This window comes from Symphalangus syndactylus, chromosome 6 (genome assembly GCF_028878055.3).
Source record: "Symphalangus syndactylus isolate Jambi chromosome 6, NHGRI_mSymSyn1-v2.1_pri, whole genome shotgun sequence".
Classification (NCBI taxonomy): domain Eukaryota; kingdom Metazoa; phylum Chordata; class Mammalia; order Primates; family Hylobatidae; genus Symphalangus; species Symphalangus syndactylus.
Genome location: NC_072428.2, coordinates 144,845,698 through 144,864,294, shown reverse-complemented (window position 1 = coordinate 144,864,294; position 18,597 = coordinate 144,845,698). Strand labels below are relative to the sequence as shown.

Genomic DNA, 18,597 nt, shown 5'->3' with positions numbered 1-18,597 from the left:
GGTGCTTTCTCTATGGGGGTGCTCTCTGTGTATATGCTCTCTTTAGTGAGTGCTCTCTTTATGTGAGTGCTCTAGTTATGTAGGTGCTCTCTTTATGTGGGTGCTGTCTTTAGTGTGTGCCCCTCGATGTGTTAGTTGCTCTATGCGATGCTCTCTTATGTGACTCTGCAGTCCCTGGACCCGCTGAAGGGGTGGATGGTTGGTTATAATTGGATGAGAGCAGCTAGTTAAAGCAGCAGATTGCAAGGCGGCTGGGGACCGGGTCTGGGTGGACCCGGTGGCTATTTCTATTACATTTGTAATTTGACCTTCCAGTTTTTTACGTTTCAGCCACTTATGTGGCATCTCTGCTCTCAGAGCTTCATTTTCAGCAATCTAGAAAACAAGCCCCAAATCCCTGTCTCCTGTAACCTCAGTGAATACATTGCCGAAAGCTCCGTGTAGTGTGTATACAGCTTAAGGAAAGAGAACCGACGTACACACTGCATTTCTCAGCGATTCCCACTGCAATTCCCGCTGCCTTGTGCCTTGAAGTCAGTCACCTGCAGGGCTCCGCGTTTTCTCTAGAGTGGGCGGGAGTCGGAGCGCGCGGCTCGCGGATGGCCGCCAGGGGGCGCTGGTGCGGCGCGGCGCGGGCGAAGGGGCGGGGACTAGCCCAGGGCGGCACTCAGTCCCCGCGTTGGAAACCTTGGGGCGCGCTTTCCGGCGGCGTGGGGCGCGGCGGCGTCCGACTGCGGGGTGACCGCGCCTCCCCAGGCCGGGGCCTCAGCAGCCGCCCCGGCCCCTGGATTGCGCTGGCAGGACAGGTGCGTGGGAGAAGGCGGCCGAAAGCGCCCTCCCACTAAGGACACACGGGCGCAGGGGAGCCCCGGGAGAGCCCCAGAGAGGTCCCAGGAGGGACTCGGGAGAGCCCCAGGAAGCTCCCGGGAGAGCCCGAGGAAGGTCCCGGGAGAGCCCGAGGAAGACCCTGTCGGAGCCCGAGGAAGGTCCCGGGAGAGCCACCAGGAAGCGCCGGGGAGAGCCCCAGGAAGGTACCGGGAGAGCCCCCGGGAGGTCCCGAGAGATCCCCAGGAGGGCCGCAGGAGGGGCCTGGGAGAGCCCCAGAAAGGGGCAAGCGCAGAACCAGCACCAGGTCGGGAGGCCCCGCAGCAGCAGGAGTGGTGTCAAGGGGAGGTTGCCTGCACCGCGGCTGGCCTTAGGGCCCCACAGAGTAGGGTGTGGAGTTTTTTCGTTGTTTTGTTGTTGTTGTTGTTTGTTTGCTTTTTGAGACAGTCCCGCGCTGTTGCCCAGGCTGGAGTGCAGGGGTGCGATCTTGGCTCACTGCAACCTCCGCCTCCCAGATTCAAGCGATTCTCCTGCCTCAGCCTCCCGAGTAGCTGGGAGTACAGGCACGCGCCATCACGCCCAGCTATTTTTTGTATTTTTTTATGATTATTTAAATAGTGAGTAGATGTATTTTAAACTGTTTTGGAGACAAAATGGCAGAGAAGAGTTTGACAGACTTAGGTTCTCATCCTGGTTTCTTTATTTTATTATTATACTTTAAGTTTTAGGGTACATGTGCATAACGTGCAGGTTTGTTACATATGTATCCATGTGCTGTGTTGGTGTGCTGCACCCATTAACTCGTCATTTAGCATTAGGTGTATCTCCTAATGCTGTCCCTCCCCCCTGCCCCCACCCCATGACAGTCCCTGGTGTGTGATGTTCCCCTTCCTGTGTCCATGTGTTCTCATTGTTCAATTCCCACCTATGAGTGAGAACATGTGGTGTTTGGTTTTTTGTCCTTTCGATAGTTTGCTGAGAATAATGGTTTCCAGCTTCGTCCATGTCCCTACAAAGGAACTGAACTCATCATTTTTTATGGCTGCATAGTATTCCATGGTGTATATGTGCCACATTTTCTTAATCCAGTCTATCATTGTTGGACATTTAGGTTGGATCCAAGTCTTTGCTATTGTGTATAGTGCCGCTATAAACATACGTGTGCATGTGTCTTTATAGTAGCATGATTTATAGTCCTTTGGGTATATACCCAGTAATGGGATGGCTGGGTCAAATGGTATTTCTGGTTCTAGATCCCTGAGGAATCGCCACACTGACTTCCACAATGGTTGAAGTAGTTTACAGTCCCACCAACAGTGTAAAAGTGTTCCTGTTTCTCCACATCCTCTCCAGCACCTGTTGTTTCCTGACTTTTTAATGATGGCCATTCTAACTGGTGGGAGATGGTATCTCATTGTGGTTTTGATTTGCTTTTCTCTGATGGCCAGTGATGATGAGCATTTTTGCATGTGTTTCTTGGCTGCATAATGTCTTCTTTTGAGAAGTGTCTATTCATATCCTTTGCCCACTTTTTGATGGGGTTGTTTGTTTTTTTCTTGTAAATTTGTTTGAGTTCATTGTAGATTCTGAATATTAGCCCTTCGTCAGATGAGTAGGTTGCAAAAATTTTCTCCCATTCTGTAGGTTGCCTGTTCACTCTGATGGTAGTTTCTTTTGCTGTGCAGAAGCTCTTTAGTTTAATTAGATCCTATTTGTCAATTTTGGCTTCTGTTGCCATTGCTTTTGGTGTTTGAGACATGAAGTCCTTGCCCATGCCTATGTCCTGAATGGTATTGCCCAGGTTTTCTTCTAGGGTTTTTATGGTTTTAGGTCTAACATGTAAGTCTTTAATCCATCTTGAATTAATTTTTGTATAAGGTGTAAGGAAGGGATCCAGTTTCAGCTTTCTACATAAGGCTAGCCAGTGTTCCCGGCACCATTTATTAAATAGGGAATCCTTTCCCCATTGCTTGTTTTTGTCAGATTTGTCAAAGATCAGATAGTTGTAGATATGTGGCATTATTTCTGAGGGTTCTGTTCTGTTCCATTGGTCTATATCTCTGTCTTGGTACCAGTACCATGCTGTTTTGGTTACTGTAGCCTTGTAGTATAGTTTGAATTCAGGTAGCGTGATGCCTCCAGCTTTGTTCTTTTGGCTTAGGATTGACTTGGCGATGCGGGCTCTTTTTTGGTTCCATATGAACTTTAAAGTAGTTTTTTCCAATTCTGTGAAGAAAGTCATTGGTAGCTTGATGGGGATGGCATTGAATCTATAAATTACCTTGGGCAGTATGGCCATTTTCACGATATTGATTCTTCCTACCCATAAGCATGGAATGTTCTTCCATTTGTTTGTATCCTCTTTTATTTCATAGAGCAGTGGTTTGTAGTTCTCCTTGAAGAGGTCCTTCACATCCCTTGTGAGTTGGATTCCTAGGTGTTTTATTCTCTTTGAAGCAATTGTGAATGGAAATTCACTCATGATTTGGCTCTCTGTTTGTGTTATTGGTGTATAAGAATGCTTGTGATTTTTGTACATTGATTTTGTATCCTGAGACTTTGCTGAAGTTGCTTATCAGCTTGAGGAGATTTTGGGCTGAGATGATAGGGTTTTCTAGATATACAATCATGTCATCTGCAAACAGGGACAATTTGACTTCCTCTTTTCCTAATTGAATACCCTTTATTTCCTCCTCCTGCCTGATTGCCCTGGCCAGAACTTCCAAAATAGGAGTGGTAAGAGAGGGCATCCCTGTCTTGTGCCCGTTTTCAGAGGGAATGCTTCCAGTTTTTGCCCATTCAGTATGATATTGGCTGCGGGTTTGTCATAGATAGCTCTCATTATTTTGATATACGTCCCATCAATACCTAATTTATTGAGAGTTTTTAGCATGAAGGGTTGTTGAATTTTGTCAACGGCCTTTTCTGCATCTATTGAAATAATCATGTGGTTTTTGTCTTTGGTTCTGTTTATATGCTGGATTACATTTATTGATTTTCGTATGTTGAACCAGCCTTGCATCCCAGGGATGAAGCCCACTTGATCATGGTGGATAAGCTTTTTGATGTGCTGCTGGGTTCGGTTTGCCAGTATTTTATTGAGGATTTTTGCATCAATGTTCATCAAGGATATTGGTCTAAAATTCTCTTTTTTGGTTGTGTCTCTGCCAGGCTTTGGTATCAGGATGATGCTGGCCTCATAAAATGAGTTAGGGAGGATTCCGTCTTTTTCTATTAATTGGAATAGTTTCAGAAGGAATGGTACCAGCTCCTCCTTGTACCTCTGGTAGAATTCGGCTGTGAATCCATCTGGTCCTGGACTTTTTTTGGTTGGTAAGCTATTGATTATTGCCTCAATTTCAGAGCCTGTTATTGGTCTATTCAGAGATTCAACTTCTTCCTGGTTTGGTCTTGGGAGGATGTATGTGTCGAGGAATTTATCCATTTCTTCCAGATTTTCTAGTTTATTTGTGTAGAGATGTTTATAGTATTCTCTGATGGTAGTTTGTATTTCTGTGGGATCGGTGGTGATATCCCCTTTATCATTTTTTATTGCGTCTATTTGATTCTTCTCTCTTTTCTTCTGTATTAGTCTTGCTAGCGGTCTATCAATTTTCTTGATCTTTTCAAAAAACCAGCTCCTGGATTCATTAATTTTTTGAAGGGCTTTTTGTGTCTCTATGTAGAGACTGGGTTTCACCATGTTGGCCAGGATGGTCTCAGTCTCTTGACCTCATGATCCACCTGCCTCGACCTCCCAAAGTGCTAGGATCACAGGCGTGAGCCACCGCGCCCGGCCTAGGGTGTGGTTTTGTGAGGCATGATGCCCAGGTAATGTCCCCAGGTGCGCTGCAGGTCACCAGAGGTGCATTTCTGTCATTGAGGTGGGAGAAAGGCCCTGAACCTCACAGTGGCCTCAGTGCGAGCTGAGGCCACTGAAGCACCTGCTGTGTGTGGGGCAGAGACAGGTGACAAGCCTTGGCCTGCCTTTGAATCCCTGTCTTTGGCTCCAGGGGCCACTGGCAGTGTCTGAAGCTGATTTGGTTGGAGAAGGGGCTGCCACAGGCATCTAAACAGGCAGAGGCCAGGGATGCAGGCAGGCCCACCGCCATGCACACAATGGCCCCACAGAGAGGCCCACGGCCATGCACAGGACATCCCACAGAGAGGTCCCCTGGCCATGCACAGGACAGCACCACAGAGAGGCCCACGGCCATGCACACGACGGCCTCACAGAGAGGTCCCTGGCCATGCACAGGACATCCCACAGAGAGGTCCCCTGGCCATGCACAGGACATCCCACAGAGAGGTCCCCTGGCCATGCACAGGACATCCCACAGACAGGTCCCCTGGCCATGCACAGGACATCCCACAGACAGGTCCCCAGCCCTGCACAGGACAGCCCTACACAGCTATCCTGTCCAAATGCCACTGGAGTGAGGCTGAATATCCCGGTCAAGAGAGACAAAGACAGGCATCCACGGAAATGCTCTGCTGGGTTTCCAGGGGCATGGGAACAGGGTGCAGAGCCACTCAGCCATACAGTATAGACGTCCCCCCGGCGGTCTGGGCATTGGCCCTGTTCCCTGGGCTCCAGGACAGTTACTTGCAGATTTCTTCTTGCATTTTTGGACTCTGTTTACCATCACTCCATGGATATTAACTGGGTGCCTACACTACAAGCTCAGATCGCACGAGGGAGACCAGGTCCCCTTCCATCTGTTAGGACTGAAGTGGGGAGAGCTTCAGTGGCCCCTCAGGCTTGGATTATGCCAGGTGAAACCCTAGTAGTTGCTGTGATCTGGCTGCGTGAAGTGCATGTTCTGAGTGGGTTAAGCAAGACAGATCGTACACAGAGTTATTGGTGTTCAAAGATGAGTTAAACAGAAGAAATCGGTAGGGTTACTAAAGTAGAAATAGTTAAAACAGAATAACAGAAAACCAAGCTTGTAAACTGAACGCAGAATCACAAAGTATGTGGAAAGAGGTGATGCATGATTCAAAAATCTATTAACATACCAGGAATTTGGAAGTGGGGAGTGAAAAAGAAGTAGAGGAAAGTGAAGATATTTGAACTACATTGGGCAGTGGGTGTTGGGGGGGGGCTCTTGCTAATAAATATTAAAGAGGTAGATGGTAAAGAATGGTTTAGAAAAATGTCAAGGTTACTACTTTTAAAACTAAAAGTACAGAAGTCTTTCAAATCACGAGAGATTATACGAACAAAATAACAGCCCTCCACAGCCTTCTCCCGCTGCCTCACAAAATACCACAGACTGAGTAGCTTGAACCACAGACACTTATTCATCAGGCTCTGGAGGCTGGAGGCCTGAGGAGTGGGTGCCAGCATGGCTGGGCTCTCGCGAGGCCCCTCTTCCAGGCTCACAGAAGGCCACCTTCTTGCCCTGCCCTCAGTGGCCTTTCTTGGTGCCAGCATCAGGGGAGAGAATGAGCAAGCTCTCTGGTGTCCCTTGTTATAACAGCACTAATCTCCTGGGATCAGGGCCCACCCTTATGGCCTCATGTAACCTTATAATGGCTGCCTTACTCCACATACAGCCATACTGGGGTTTGAGGCTCCAGCATGGGAATTTTGGGGCCTCGCCAATATTCAGTCCATGGGAGGCCCTTAGGATGAAATGCTGGGCTTGAAGGAAACTGCATAAAGCAAAACAGAGACATCTTGGAGCAAGAGAGCTGGGGATCCACAGCCATGTAGACCATTGGTGTTTGTTGTTGTGATTAAGAGACAGAGAGTTTTTAAAGCAACGTTACACATAAACATCAAAACAATATTGAACTTCCAGGGAAGAGAATGGGTTAAGTTGGTTAGAGTTTCCAAGATGTTAGGGGCTGAATTGTGTCTCCATAAATCCAAAGGATGAAGTCCTAACCCCTAGGACCTCAGAAGGTGACCTTATAGGGAGATAGGGTCTTTACAGAGGTGATCAAGTTAAGATGAAGTTGTTAGGGTGGGCCCTAGTCCAGTATGACTGGTGTCCTTAAACATGGGGGACATTGGGCACAGACACCCACAGGGAGAGCCCTGCGGGAAGGTAAAAATAGCTGTCTGCAAGCCCGAGGGGAAGCCTCAGAATGTGGCTGTATTTGGAGGTAGAGCCATTCAAGAGGAAATTAAGGTCAAATGGGTTCACTGGGGTAGACCCTAATCCCATAGGACTGGTGTCCTTAGAAGAAGAAGAGATAAGGACACAAATACACAGAGGCATGACCATGTGAGGACCCAGGGAGATGGCATCTATCTACAAGCCACAGAGAGAGGCCTCGGGTGAAACCAGCCCTGCCCAACCTTGATCTTGCACTTCCAACCTCCAGAACTGAGGGGAGATAGGTTTGTGGTGTCTGAACCCCGTACATGTGGTGCGTTGCTAGGGCGCCTTTGAAAGCTCCTTCACTGTGTCAAAGCAGGTGGGTGGGTCTTAGGCTCTTGGATTTCACTGTGTCAAAGCGGGTGTGTCTCAGGCTCTTGTTTCTCACCGTGTCAAAGTGGGTGGGTCTCAGGCTCCTGTTTTGCTATTTTGTGGATTTTTTATGTGTGCTAATACGTGCAAGAGACCTAAACATACTTCTAGGCTGTGAGGAAGAAGCCAGCAGACAAGGGTAGCCTAAAATACTGGTGAGATGAACCCCATGTGGTCCATCCGCATGGCAGAGGAGTGCTCAGCCACGGGAGCCGACCCACGCTATACAGCAGAGAGTGCTCAGCCACAAGACCTGACCCACGCTATACTGCAGAGAGTGCTCAGCCATGGGGAGGGACCTGACCCACACTATACAGCAGAGGAGTGCTTAGCCATGGGAGCCACGCTATACAGTAGAGGAGTGCTCAGCCACGGGACCCGACCCACTCTATACAGCAGAGAGTGCTCAGCCACAGGGAGGAACCTGACCCATGCTCTACAGCAGAGGAGTGCTCAGCCACGGGAACCACGCTATACAGCAGAGGGTGCTCAGCCACGGGACCCGACCCACGCTATACAGCAGAGAAGTGCTCAGCCACGGGAGCCGACACACGCTGTACAGCAGAGGAGTGCTCAGCCACGGGACCCACGCTATACAGCAGAGGAGTGCTCAGCCACGGGACCCACGCTATACAGCAGAGGAGTGCTCAGCCACGGGACCCACGCTGTACAGCAGAGGAGTGCTCAGCCATGGGGAGGGACCTGACCCATGCTCTACAGCAGAGGGTGCTCAGCCACGGGACCTGACCCACGCTATACAGCAGAGAAGTGCTCAGCCACGGGAGCCGACCCATGCTGTACAGCAGAGGAGTGCTCAGCCATGGGACCCACGCTATACAGCAGAGGAGTGCTCAGCCACGGGACCCACGCTGTACAGCAGAGGAGTGCTCAGCCACGGGACCCGACCCACGCTATACAGCAGAGGAGTGCTCAGCCACGGGAGCCGACCCACGCTGTACAGCAGAGGAGTGCTCAGCCACGGGACCCACGCTATACAGCAGAGGAGTGCTCAGCCACGGGACCCACGCTGTACAGCAGAGGAGTGCTCAGCCATGGGGAGGGACCTGACCCATGCTCTACAGCAGAGGGTGCTCAGCCACAGGACCTGACCCACGCTATACGGCAGAGAAGTGCTCAGCCACGGGAGCCGACCCATGCTGTACAGCAGAGGAGTGCTCAGCCATGGGACCCACGCTATACAGCAGAGGAGTGCTCAGCCACGGGACCCACGCTGTACAGCAGAGGAGTGCTCAGCCACGGGACCCACGCTATACAGCAGAGGAATGCTCAGCCACGGGAGCCGACCCACGCTACAGCAGGAGTGAGCTCAGAGGACATGAGCCAGTCACGGAGGGACAAGTATTGAATGATCCCACTCATAGTAGGTCCCTAGAGTTGTCACATTCACAGAAACAGAAGGTAGAATGGGGGGTGCTGGGGCTAGGGGAGGCAGAGTGGGGAGTTACTGCTTAGTGGGTGCAGTTTCCATTTAGGAGATGGAAGAAAGTTCTGGAGGCGGATGGTGGGGAAGAATGCACATTTCTGTGAACGTATTTCGTGCCCTTGAGCGGTACATTCGAAACTGGAAAATTCTATGTTAGACATACTTTACCACAACAGCAAGAAAGTAACAAAAAATGCTGGTGAGAGAGTGACGCTCGCCAGAGCATCCTAGGCGGAGTGGGCACCAAGAAAGGCAGTGAGTTCCCCGTCCCCGTCAGGAAGCAAGGAGGCAGTTCTGCACAGCAGGGTGCGGACACAGACCTCGGCAGCCTCTTCCATCCCTGGGGTCCTGTGGTTCTGTGTTCCTGTGCCTCACACAGGACAGTGGGCCACGCGTCAAACAGATCAGACACAGGCCTGTGCCAGGTGTGTGGCCATTGGCTTGGAGGAAAGAAGACCCTGCGGTCCAGGGATGGGTGTCTGCTGCCATGCATGACAGGGTCCCCTGGAAGTGGACAGGGCTCTGGGCTGCAGCCACAGGCCAGGGTTGGGGCAGCGTCCAGCTGACTCTCCTCTCCGTCGTGACCTGGGAAAGCAGGCATCACAGCCTTTAACCTGCTGCCTCGGGCCAGTGTGTCTGCTGGCTCCCTTCTCCACTGCTCTTCTCCTTCTCTGCCCCCTTCTCCCATTGGGCCCTGTCCCTTTGAAAGGCTATGGACAGTCCGCTTGCTGGGAACGAGGCCCCACAGGCAGACGCCATATTCACAGGTGCCTTCTTTGGCCCATTGTGGTCTCCTGAATTAGCTGATTCTCGAGGCCCTTGATGAAAAGGTAGCTGGAGCAAGCGGCTAAAATAGCAGAGTCTGAGCAGCAGCCCCAGAGTGGAGTCTGAAGCCGGAGTGCATGGTGGGCTCTTAGCTGTGGGCTTAGAGGGTGGGTGCCGGCTGGTATGTGCCTGGGCAGCCGGGTGGGGTGCCTCCCCCGACACAGGACAGGCCGGCTGGCCCCACTGCGGCGCGCAGCAGGCCTGGATCCAGCAGTTCCCGTGGGAAGAAGGGGCTGAGGAGGGTCCCTGTGGGTCAGCCCAGGAGGACTCCGGCCGGGTCACACCTCTAGAAGGGACCCGCTTTCTCCAGACCCCAGAGGATGCTGAACAGCCCACCCCCTGCCCTGGGCTGCCCTGGGCTGCCCTGGGCGAGAGCAGCCCTCACCCGTGACAGACACGCCTGGCTTCCCCTTGAGTCCTGGGAGGCGGGAGGTGATGCTAACCCTCGCTCATTCTTCTGTTGTCCGTATGGCCATCACCATGGGAAAGACCTACTTGTGAGAGAAAAAAGAATTTGCTCCCAACCCCACACCTGAAATTTAATTTTAAAAAACGTACTCAGGATAAAGTCCTTCTTGCTGTCTGAGAGGACTTGGCTTCTCCAAGCCCAGCCTGCCGAGGCTCTGTTTGCTGTGGGGAAGATAAGCCCATGCTCCAGGCCTCCCCGGACGTGGGAGCCGGACTGAGCCGGGACTGAATCAGGGCAGCCAGGCTTGGGGGCAAAGACCACCTGTTCTCAGTTCTAGTCCCTGGGGCCCCAGGAAAATCCCAAAGGGAGCCAGGTGGCACAGCCATAGCATTCGCTTGCACCTTGTGACATAGCAATAACTAGTGTACTTCCCGGAGGGGAAGTCCATGAGAAAGGAAGAAGAAAGAGAGTAAATGAAAGCCACAGAAAGAAAAACTGCAAGGGGGGTGAGAGTCTGGGGGCGGCACAGCAAACCACTGTCGGACAGGGGCTGACAACCACAGGGGCGTGGCCTCTCACTGTTCAGGGGGCCAAGAGGCCAGCACCAAGGTCTTGGTGAGAGGTGGTTCCCTCTTGGGGGGCTCTGAGGGCCAGTCTTCTCTGTGCTTCTGTCTTGACTGTGGACCCCCTGCACGAGTCTCTGTCCTGGCTACCGGCACCCTTGCACGTGCCTCTGTCCCGGCCGCTGACCGCCGTACACGCGCCTCTGTCCCTGCCTCTGGCCTCCCTGCACGCGCCTCTGTCCTGGCTGCTCATCTCCGTACACGCACCTCTGTCCCGGCTGCTGGCCTCCCTGCATGCGCCTCTGTGCCCGCCTCTGGCCTCTGTAAACGCGCCTCTGTCCTGGCCGCTGGCCTCCCTGCATGCGCCTCTGTCCCAGCTCCAGGCCTCGGTAAATGCGCCTCTGTCCCGGCCGCTGGCCTCCCTGCACGCGCCTCTGTCCCGGCTGCTGGTGACCCTGCACGCGCCTCTCTCGCGGCCGCTGGCCTTGCCACATAGCTTGGCGTTCCTTGGTTTGCAGCTCTGTAACTCCCATCTCCTTAGCCACTGTCACATGGCCGGCTTCTCTCTGTGTGTCTGCGTCTCGGTGTGGCATCCCCTCTCTGTGTGTCTCTCTTCTAAGATTGCTGGCATGCTGTGCAAACACCCTTCTACTCCATGTGACCTCATTTTAACTAACTGCATCTGCAAGGACCTTCTTTCCATACAAAGCCACTTTCTCAGGTGCCAGGAGTTAGGTTTTCAACAAACCTTTTAGGGGGACACAATTCCACCCCAAAAGAAAGAGAGAGAAGACAAGAAACAGCATAAAAAAAGAAAGAAAAGAAAAATGAAGGCAAGGGATGCATTCGGTGTGAAATTTCAGCCCAGGACTTTTGGGGTGTATAAAGAGAGACAGAATCTAGTTCTAGGTGGGTCCTTCCTGGGGACTCTCTATGTTCTACCTGCTCAGGAGCCCACTCTGGGTTGCTGAGTGAGCAGGACTGGCCACTGGCAAGCCCGGCCTTACCCCCTTCATGCCCTGGGAGCCACTCACTTATCTAAATACAGCCTGTGCCCAATAAGATACAAGAAACAACAGATTGGCCTCCACACCCCGTGCCCTTTGGTCACCTCCCCCCCCGGCCCCACAACCAAGAGCCAGATGGCCACAAGGCCGTGTAAGCAGCTTGTCTTCCAAAAGCCACCTTGTGTCTGCAGCACACGGAGCACCCGGCAGCCTGGGCTGGTCCTCCTCACCGGCACTCCTCAGCTTTGCCTAATGAACATCAACACGGTTTTGAGCTTCCATCCAGCATTCCCAGCTTACTCATGAGATGCCAAGCTGGTGGGTTGAAACCCAGTTAGGTCACTTTCTAGCAACATGACCTTGATCTGGCTGAGTTTTCTCCATCTGTGACGTGGGGAAAAGAGTTTCAACCTTACAGGATGTGTTGAGAATTGAAAGGAATATGTGTGTAAAGTGCGCCAGCCTCACTGAACATTGAAGCTGTCCATGCCGCTGTCCTCATCAGAGCAACACGACCATGCACCACGTTGGTCTTGTTGGCTGCGGTTGACTTGGCATAGCGGGGGGGCTTGGGAAGAGTGGACGACTCTCCCACTGGAAGCAGGCTGCTCAGGTCTGATGGACAACGCCTGCTTTGGAAACAGGCACCAAGAGCTCACCTCTAGCCCAGTTTTCACCAAGCACCTTTGGTTGCGTCAGCACTGTGGTGGGTGATAGGACAGGCAGGGAGAGGGCGGGAGCCCAGGACATGCTTTCATCTTTAGGAACTATATAGGCGTCTTGAGCTTTTTAAATTAGATTATAACTCTTGCTGGTACTGTTTGTCTGCTTTTTAATAAAATTCTACAAATGGGTAGAGAGTGGTGAAGGGTCTGAGATCTTACTCTGCTTGCGGGCTAACAAGTTAGGCTGCCATAGTTTTGTGGATGCTGGCAGAAGACACAAGACTCCTGCATCAGAGACAAAGGATGGTCTATCACTCACAGTCACAGCAGCAGGCAGAGTACTAGCCATTTTTGTCTAAGTTATTTAAGCCCTAATCCCCACGGAACCAGACCTGCACTCACTGTGGATTCCGGGACAGGAGAGGATCCTCCAGCTTAGGGAACCGGAATCTTTTCTCTGGAGGGGACACTTCATATTCCAAAGCAGGGTTGTCTGCAGACATCCATGACAAGACATCCTGGGGCAGAGGTTATGGAGATCTTTGCTTTCAGGATGTACAGACAGGAGACCCGTGGAAAATTGTGTCCCTACAAAATATGACATTGTTTGCTACTATTTATTAATAGGCAAAAACTGCAAATACTTTTGCACCAACCACACAGGGAAGAAATCATGCCCTTCTTGAACATTCAGAGCAATCAGGACTGAGATCAATGAGGACTGAGGGCAATGAGGACTGAGATCAATGAGGACTGAGATCAATGAGGACTGAGGGCACTGAGGACTGAGGGCAATGAGGACGGAGATCAATGAGGACGGAGATCAATGAGGACTGAGATCAATGAGGACTGAGATCAATGAGGACTGAGGGCCATGAGGACTGAGATCAATGAGGACTGAGATCAATGAGGACGGAGATCAATGAGGACTGAGATCAATGAGGACTGAGATCAATGAGGACTGAGGGCAATGAGGACTGAGATCAATGAGGACTGAGGGCAATGAGGACTGAGATCAATGAGGACTGAGATCCATGAGGACTGAGATCAATGAGGACTGAGATCCATGAGGACTGAGATCAATGAGGACTGAGATCAATGAGGACTGAGGGCAATGAGGACTGAGATCAATGAGGACTGAGGGCAATGAGGACTGAGATCAATGAGGACTGAGATCCATGAGGACTGAGATCAATGAGGACTGAGATCCATGAGGACTGAGATCAATGAGGACTGAGATCAATGAGGACTGAGGGCAATGAGGACTGAGATCAATGAGGACTGAGATCAATGAGGACTGAGGGCAATGAGGACTGAGATCAATGAGGACTGAGGGCAATGAGGACTGAGGGCAATGAGGACTGAGATCAATGAGGACTGAGATCCATGAGGACTGAGATCAATGAGGACTGAGATCAATGAGGACTGAGGGCAATGAGGACTGAGATCAATGAGGACTGAGGGCAATGAGGACTGAGATCAATGAGGACTGAGATCAATGAGGACTGAGATCAATGAGGACTGAGATCAATGAGGACTGAGATCAATGAGGACTGAGATCAATGAGGACTGAGATCAATGAGGACTGAGGGCAATGAGGACTGAGGGCAATGAGGACTGAGATCAATGAGGACTGAGGGCAATGAGGACTGAGATCAATGAGGACTGAGGGCAATGAGGACTGAGATCAATGAGGACTGAGATCAATGAGGACTGAGATCAATGAGGACTGAGATCAATGAGGACTGAGAACAATGAGGACTGAGATCAATGAGGACTGAGATCAATGAGGACTGAGGGCAATGAGGACTGAGGGCAATGAGGACTGAGATCAATGAGGACTGAGATCAATGAGGACTGAGGGCCATGAGGACTGAGATCAATGAGGACTGAGATCAATGAGGACTGAGGGCAATGAGGACTGAGGGCAATGAGGACTGAGGGCAATGAGGACTGAGATCAATGAGGACTGAGAACAATGAGGACGGAGATCAATGAGGACGGAGATCAATGAGGACTGAGATCAATGAGGACTGAGATCAATGAGGACTGAGGGCCATGAGGACTGAGATCAATGAGGACTGAGATCAATGAGGACGGAGATCAATGAGGACTGAGGGCAATGAGGACTGAGATCAATGAGGACTGAGATCCATGAGGACTGAGATCAATGAGGACGGAGATCAATGAGGACTGAGATCAATGAGGACTGAGATCAATGAGGACTGAGGGCAATGAGGACTGAGATCAATGAGGACTGAGATCCATGAGGACTGAGATCAATGAGGACTGAGATCAATGAGGACTGAGGGCAATGAGGACTGAGATCAATGAGGACTGAGGGCAATGAGGACTGAGGGCAATGAGGACTGAGATCAATGAGGACTGAGATCCATGAGGACTGAGATCCATGAGGACTGAGATCAATGAGGACTGAGATCAATGAGGACTGAGGGCAATGAGGACTGAGATCAATGAGGACTGAGATCAATGAGGACTGAGGGCAATGAGGACTGAGGGCAATGAGGACTGAGATCAATGAGGACTGAGATCAATGAGGACTGAGGGCAATGAGGACTGAGATCAATGAGGACTGAGATCAATGAGGACTGAGGGCAATGAGGACTGAGGGCAATGAGGACTGAGGGCAATGAGGACTGAGGGCAATGAGGACTGAGATCAATGAGGACTGAGATCAATGAGGACTGAGATCAATGAGGACTGAGGGCAATGAGGACTGAGGGCAATGAGGACTGAGATCAATGAGGACTGAGGGCAATGAGGACTGAGATCAATGAGGACTGAGATCAATGAGGACTGAGGGCAATGAGGACTGAGATCAATGAGGACTGAGGGCAATGAGGACTGAGGGCAATGAGGACTGAGATCAATGAGGACGGAGATCAATGAGGACTGAGATCAATGAGGACTGAGGGCAATGAGGACTGAGATCAATGAGGACTGAGATCAATGAGGACTGAGATCAATGAGGACTGAGGGCAATGAGGACTGAGATCAATGAGGACTGAGATCAATGAGGACTGAGATCAATGAGGACTGAGATCAATGAGGACTGAGATCAATGAGGACTGAGATCAATGAGGACTGAGGGCAACGAGTACTGAGATCAACGAGGACTGAGATCAATGAGGACTGAGGGCAATGAGGACTGAGGGCAATGAGGACTGAGATCAATGAGGACTGAGATCAATGAGGACTGAGGGCAACGAGTACTGAGATCAACGAGTACTGAGATCAACGAGGACTGAGATCAATGAGGACTGAGATCAATGAGGACTGAGGGCAATGAGGACTGAGATCAATGAGGACTGAGATCAATGAGGACTGAGGGCAATGAGGACTGAGGGCAATGAGGACTGAGATCAATGAGGACTGAGGGCACTGAGGACTGAGGGCAATGAGGACTTTAACCGCCTGGGGAGAAAGACCGGGTGGCTGTGGGCATGCAGAGCCAGGCTTTGCAGAGTGGGACGCATCCAGAATCTCGTCTTCTGCTGACAGCCCAGTGAAGGGCCCCTGAACCGAGCTGGGCATTGGACTCTGCAGGCATCCAGGTAAGAGGTGAAAGCTCTACGGAAGATTCTTTATTCTCTCTTAGGCTGCAGATCTGCCATGCGCTACCGTCCACTCTCAAGAACAGCCCATTCCCTCTCTTCAGCCAGATGTTCATGCATCAGTCTCAGATTACCCAACAGAGATGGGAGATTTGTGCTGGCCCTGCACAGGATGCCTCGAAGGAAGCCCTGTGGCGAGAGATGAACCTAGCTCAACTTCCAGTCTGCTGCTGGTGCCTGCCCCGGTGACCTCCATGTTACAGGCAGGTCTCTGTCCTCAGAACTCCTGCACACGTGTCCGAGTGCTGAGGCTTTCACTTTGCAGCATATTGCAAATATCTTTCATTGAACACAAATATTCATCTACCATGGAGTAGCTAACATTCGGTTTAGTGTTCCAATATGTGGGCGACAGCTCACTTAGCCAGTCACGTGCAGCCGGCCAGCGTTTGACCTCTTCCCTGCAGCCTTGTCCTCTCTTAGCTTCTGTGATGTTGAGTTTTCCCGGACCTCTCCCTGTCTCTCTGATGCCTTCTGTCTCCTCAGAACACACCTTTGCTTGTTCCCTCTGTCTGCCAAATGTCTTCCCCAATGCCTTGCCTCCTTCTTCCCCATGTTCTCGCTCTCTCAGGGGCCCCAGCTGTGTGTGGGTTGTGCCTGCAGCTTCCTGGGGGCATCTAGGACGTCCTGTCCTCCTCTCATCCTCAACTCCTCTGCCACTGAGCTCCCATTCTCATTGTAAAGCCAGGGTTTCCATCAGAGCATCCCCCTTCTTCCCAGCTTCCGGGCGGGCCATCCAGAGACTTCACGTGCAGAACAATGGGAGACAGAAAGCACCCAGTAAGTGTGTGCTGAATAAATGAATAAATGCAGCCCATGGCCGACAGGGACTTGTGCATTGTGCACATATTAGATCTGTTCTTGGAGCGACTGCATTTGCTGTCCTCTGAAGCCTTTCACCTCTGTCTTGAGCCTGCTCTCGCCCCCACCATTCCAGGTTAGCCGATCTGCTTTGTAGCCAGGGGTCTTGGTTGCTAGCAGCAGAAATCACTCTGCTCAGCTTACACGGAGAACAAAGGTACTGGAAGAGTGTGGGATCAGGAAGACGTGGGGACCGAGGGCACCGGGGTTAGATTCCAGATAGACACGGAAGGTCCAGATGCAGGCACGGCATTCATTCCCACAGCCATGCCACACCCATCATGCATGCCTGCTCCCTCCTCCCCACTCACTGGAGTCTCGCGAGCTGCGGCCAGCCCTGCCTGCTGTGGAGGTCTTCCCGCATCGCTTCGGTCTGCGTCTTCTTTTCTATTTCCCACTGCACCTCATTTGTTTCTTCACATAAGGAGCCCATTTCTTTTTTTTTTATTATTATTATTATTTTTTAATTAATTAATTAATTTATTTATTTATTTTTATACTTTAGGGTTTTAGGGTACATGTGCACAATGTGCAGGTTTGTTACATATGTATCCATGTGCCATGTTGATTTCCTGCACCCATTAACTCGTCATTTAGCATTAGGTGTATCTCCTAATGCTGTCCCTCCCCCCTCCCCCCACCCCACAACAGTCCCCGGAGTGTGATGTTCCCCTTCCTGTGTCCATGAGTTCTCATTGTTCAATTCCCACCTATGAGTGAGAACATGCGGTGTTTGGTTTTTTGTCCTTGCGATAGTTTACTGAGAATGATGTTTTCCAGTTTCATCCATGTCCCTACAAAGGACACGAACTCATCATTTTTTATGGCTGCATAGTATTCTATGGTGTATATGTGCCACATTTTCTTAATCCAGTCTATCGTTGTTGGACATTTGGGTTGGTTCCAACTCTTTGCTATTGTGAATAGTGCCGCAATAAACATACGTGTGCATGCGTCTTTATAGCAGCATGATTTATAGTCCTTTGGGTATATACCCAGTAATGGGATGGCTGGGTCAAATGGTATTTCTAGTTCGAGATCCCTGAGGAATCGCCACACTGACTTCCACAATGGTTGAACTAGTTTACAGTCCCACCAACAGTGTAAAAGTGTTCCTATTTCTCCACATCCTCTCTAGCACCTGTTGTTTCCTGATTTTTTAATGATGGCCATTCTAACTGGTGTGAGATGGTATCTCACTGTGGTTTTGATTTGCATTTCTCTGATGGCCAGTGATGATGAGCATTTCTTCATGTGTTTTTTGGCTGCATAAATGTCTTCTTTTGAGAAGTGTCTGTTCATGTCCTCTGCCCACTTTTTGATGGGGTTGTTTATTTTTTTCTTGTAAATTTGTTTGAGTTCATTGTAGATTCTGGATATTAGCCCTTTGTCAGATGAGTAGGTTGCAAAAATTTTCTCCCATTTTGTAGGTTGCCTGTTCACTCTGATGATAGTTTCTTTTGCTGTGCAGAAGCAAGGAGCCCATTTCTTAAGACAGGCCTTACACTTTTTAGATCCCCCCCACCAAGCTGGGCAGATGCTCCTGCCACGTCACTCTCCGAGGTCCTCATTGACTAACTGCACAGGGTGGTGTGGCTGTAGACCTGTCTCTAGGTGAGGCCCGCGTGGCTAATGACCCATCAACATTCGTCTTTCCTTTCTCCACAGCAGCAGAAATGGAGCTGGGTCCTGGAGGCCTCATTTTCCAGCCTCCCTTGTAGCTGGTTGTGACATGTGGCTGTTACCCTGAGGGCAATGTCACTAGAAGCCCCTATGAGTTTCCGGGGCTTCCGTAGCAAAGCCCCACAGCCTGCAGGCTTAAACGACAGAAATGTCTGTTCTCCCAGCTCTGGAGGCTGGAAGTCCGAGACCAAGGTGTCT

General features: G+C 50.8%; 1 long non-coding RNA gene across 2 annotated transcripts in view; it reads left to right on the top strand.

Moving 5' to 3' along the window:
• The first annotated feature begins 678 nt into the window (after window positions 1-678).
• LOC129476889 (uncharacterized) overlaps window positions 679-18,597 on the top strand; it is a 38,912-nt gene continuing 20,993 nt past the window's right edge. The window contains exons 1-2 of one of the 2 annotated variants that reach the window (XR_010121629.1): window positions 687-1,031; window positions 15,840-16,062. This is a non-coding gene — a long non-coding RNA (uncharacterized lncRNA). Of the gene's footprint in view, window positions 1,032-15,839; window positions 16,063-18,597 lie in introns of both variants that reach the window. The other variant, XR_008655155.2, reaches the window with a different exon arrangement.